The 4,261-nt window shown below is 50.3% G+C and overlaps 1 pseudogene; it reads right to left on the bottom strand.

The window, feature by feature from the left end:
- Positions 1 to 701: 701 nt before the first annotated feature.
- LOC115651553 lies at positions 702 to 1,201 on the bottom strand (annotated as a pseudogene).
- Positions 1,202 to 4,261: the final 3,060 nt, after the last annotated feature.

Here is a 4,261-nt window from a genome sequence, read left to right as displayed (position 1 = left end):
CCCCCTCCTGCATTGTGAACCCCTCAGCACCAGCCAGAGCCCTCATCCCCCTGCACCCTAATCCTCAGCCCCAGCCCTGAGCCCCCTCCTGCATCCTGAATCCCTCATCCTCAGCCCCTCAGCCCTGCACTCCCTCCTATCCCCAAACTCCCTCCCAGAGGGTGCACCCCCTCCCCCTTCCCACACACCCCTTCCCACCCCCAAACTCCCTCCCAGAGCCTGCACCTCTCACCTCTTCCTATGCCCCCACCCCCAGCCCAGAGCCTGCACCCAAACTCCGTCCCAAAGCCTGCACCCCTCACCCCCTCCTGCACACCTGCCCCAGCCTGGAGCCTGCACCCAACACCCAAACTTCATCCCAAAGCCTGCACCCTGCATCCCTCCTGCACCCTAATCCCCAGCCCAGGATCTGCACCCCAGACCTCCTCCTCCAAGGCCCATCCCAGAGCCTTAGGCAGATGGGGGTGGAGTTTTGGGGGGCGGGTTCTGGGCACCACCAAAATTTCTACATACTTGCCACCCACGTGCAGGAGTGCTTTTCACTTGAGTTGGCTGGCCCAACAGAGGGGAATGGGCTAAAGCTTAAGTTAGCACAATTTGTCAACTACTAACGCAACCACTCTGCTGTGTTTATTGGGGTCCAGTGGGGGACACACAGAGGGGCAGCGTTTGGCCCCACAGGGGGGACCCCAGCTCCCCCCTCAGGCCTGGATGCTCCCCTTGGCACTCAGGGCCAGGTAGTAGACGAGGAGCCCAATGGCGGCAGCCAGCACCTCCGTGGAGACCCAGGGTCTGCTCCAGGTGCCCTGGTGATCCACGCTGTGAACAGGGCTTGGATCACCAATACATCCTTGTTGTTGCGCTGGGCCTTGTGCAGGGCACTGTATGACTCCTCATCGAAGAACTTCACTTTGTAGGTGCCCGACTGGGTGGCCTTATGCTCCATGAGACCTGGTAGCGCCCCACGTCCTGCCTCCGAGTGATGGGGAACTGTTTTCCATTGACTTCAGCATATAGGGCGACATTCTGCGCCCCGTTGCAGCAGGTGAGCGTGATCTCCATCACAAAGACGCTCTCCAAGGAGATGACGGCGTCAGCTGTGGTGTAATAGGACAGGACGATGGTGGGCTCCGGGCACATCTTACCTCTGGCCCTGCCCAGTGCTGCTGCCGCTGCCAAGAGCAGCACGATCCCCGCCAGCGCCACCAGTGGTGGAGGCAGGCTAGCTCCACTTGAGTGCTGCTAGTCCTCCAGTGCCTTCCCACAGTCTCCCTCCAGCTGTGTGCCCAGAAAGAACAGATATGCTCTCTCCCAATTCCCTGGGAAAGAATTCGCAGAGCAACTCAGCTTACTGCAGCACTGATGGTATTTCTACATTACAAGCATGACCGTGACACTGCTGCAATTCCACTGCAATGTAGACACTTGCTACAGTGACGAAGGAGTTTTTTCTGTTGCTGTAGTAAATCAACTCCTTCGAGAGGCAGCAGTGAGGTCAATGGAAAAAAAATTGGTCGATCTAGCTGTGTCCAGAGTGGGGGTTAGGTCGACCTAACTGTGTCGTACAGGGCCTGATGCTGTTCACAGCTCTGAACGACAGAGCTAGGTCTACCTAAGTTTTAGATGTAGACCAGGCCTAAGAACCACAGGACACATCTCTAGAAGCCTTAGCACCACGTAAGAGAGTACAGCACCTCAGTGTAAGGCTCTGTTTACACTTAAAAGCACTACAGTGGCACAGCTACAATGCTGCAGCACTTCAATGTAGACACTTACTACAGCACCAGGAAGGGCTCGCCCATCACTGTAAGTAATCCACCTCCCTGCTAGGTTGCAGAAGAATTCCATTGACCTGCCTACACCAGGGGTTAGGTTGACATAACTAAGTCTCTCAGGGGTGTGGAGTGATGTAGCTATGCCAACGTAAGTTTTCAGTGTAGACCAGCCCTGAAAGACAACAGCTCAAGTATTATTTCTCAGTGTGGCTGCTCTCAGGCAAGCGAGGTTAATTTGAGAGGAGTAACCTGAGCATACATAACACAAGTTAACTGCAGTGAAGATGTACCCTGAGAGAAAGGCCTTCTATGTGTTGTTACTGAACCTAAAAGCAAACATAACTGGGCTTTGGAACTCCTTGTCTTTTCCAAGGGGCAGATTATATGGCCCCAAATCAACAAAGCATTTTAAGTCGTACTGAAGTCAGTCCGATTTAGGCACATGTTTAGGTGCTTTGCTGAATCGGGGCCTCAACCCTGTTTCTGTCTGCAAGCAAAAGGGCATTTCAGTAGCTCAACTGCTCAAGTATTTTCCTTGGGTGAGGAAATGTATCACCCCTTCGAAACATCAGACACCACCAGTATGGGGTAGGTATCTGCAGAGTGACTTATCTTAGCTATCCGGTCATTCAGTTTAAGCAGGCAGGTTGTTTATTTTAGAGATTAGATAATACTTCCTGACTGGCCAGAGCAAACATTTCACACTGCAGCCAAAGTTCATGGTAGCAGCTCTGAGTTGTCGTCTCTGTTTCCAGTTTGCACTGACCAAAAAAAAAAAAGGGGAAATGGGAAAGGGAGCTGAGCCCATGCTGTTGATGTGTCTGTCCAAAGGGCAACGTGGAGTCAGCTGAGTATGTGTAAATTCCCTTTTTATGAGAGGCGGCCCTTAGACTCTGACCCACCACAGGAATGTTTTAGAAATCACCCGAGGGCTGCTGAACTATGTGTCCTTTGAAGCAAGTGCAACTTGAACTTTGTGATGAGTTCTCACTATGACACAGAAACCCCTGTTCAAACAGCCTCAGCTGCAGCTTTGTAACTGCCTTGAGATAACTACTTGCTACTTCAGCTCAGTAGAATGTGGCCTATTTTCTCACAGGGAACTGCTGGCAGCTGCCACCATGAGCCCCAGTGCTCGAGCTTAGTCATCTACCTTTAATGCTTTCTGCTCACCAGAACCTCTGAGCTAACATGGGAACCACCCACAATCTATGCTAGAGAGGATGGGGGACCTGTCACACTGGACATTTGTCAAGTTTCCCCTATTAGTGATGAATTGCCCTTAGCAGAAAGGGTTGGAGGGAGCATGGCCCTGTAGGTCTGGGTCAGTATTTAAGGGCTGGGATTATCAAAATGCCTAAGGAATTAAGTACCCAACTCCCATTGAATTCAACTCCCTTAGGCACCTTTGAGAATCCCCGCTCTGCCAGACTTCCTATGTCAATATAGGCAGGTCACTTAGCCTCTGTTTTCAAAAAGCCTCTAATTTTTAGGGCACCCACATGAGTGGCTATTTCTGAAAAGCTGGGCTGCAACTCTGTGCCTCAGTTTCCTTATCAGTGAAAGTGTTTCAGGTTCCTTTCAGATCATCTTCCCAGCCCTGCCATCTGAATGAGGCTCTAGCTCAAAGACAAGGGTTCCAGTATTTTGTTTGTGTCATGGTATAATTCCCCACTCTGAACCTTAGCGTCCAAAAGATGGGGTAGCAGCATGAATTCCTCTAAGCTCAATTACCAGCTTAGAACCTGTAGCGCTGCCACCAACCAGGAATTCCAGTGCCTGGTACACTCTGGTCCCCCCAAAACCTTGCCCGGGGACCCCCAAGACCCAGACCGTCTGGATCTTACACAAGGAAAGTAAACCCTTTCCCTCACCGTTGCCTCTCCCAGGCTTCCCCTCCCTGGGTTACCCTGGAAGATCACAGTGATTCAAACTCCTTGAATCTTAAAAACAGAGAGGAAAATCCACCTTCCCCCCCTCCTTCTCTCTCCCCGACAGAGAAAGTAATCCTAATACAGAGAGAAATTAACCTTTCTCTCCCCCTTCCCTCCTTTCTCCCCACCAATTCCCTGGTGGATCCAGACCCAGTCCCCTGGGGTCTCACCAGAATAAAAAAAACAATCAGGTTCTTAAACAAGAAAAGCTTTTAATTAAAGAAAGAAAAAACAGTACAAATTATCTTTGTAAATTTAAGATGGAATATGTTACAGGGTCTTTCAGCTATAGACACTGGGAATACCCTCCCAGCCTAAGTATACAAGTACAAATTAAAATTCTTTCAGCCAAATACACATTTGCAAATAAAGAAAACAAACATAAGCCTAACTTGCCTTATCTACCTAGTACTTACTATTCTGGACATATAAGAGACTGTATCAAAGAGATTGGAGAGAAACCTGGTTGCACATCTGATTACTCTCAGAACCCAGAGAGAACAACAACCAAACACTAACAGCACACACACAAACTTCCCTCCCTCAAGATTT

This window comes from Gopherus evgoodei, chromosome 4, assembly GCF_007399415.2.
Source record: "Gopherus evgoodei ecotype Sinaloan lineage chromosome 4, rGopEvg1_v1.p, whole genome shotgun sequence".
NCBI lineage: Eukaryota > Metazoa > Chordata > Testudines > Testudinidae > Gopherus > Gopherus evgoodei.
The sequence above is the reverse complement of the archived record's forward strand: the minus strand, read 5'-3'. Positions and strand labels throughout refer to the sequence as shown.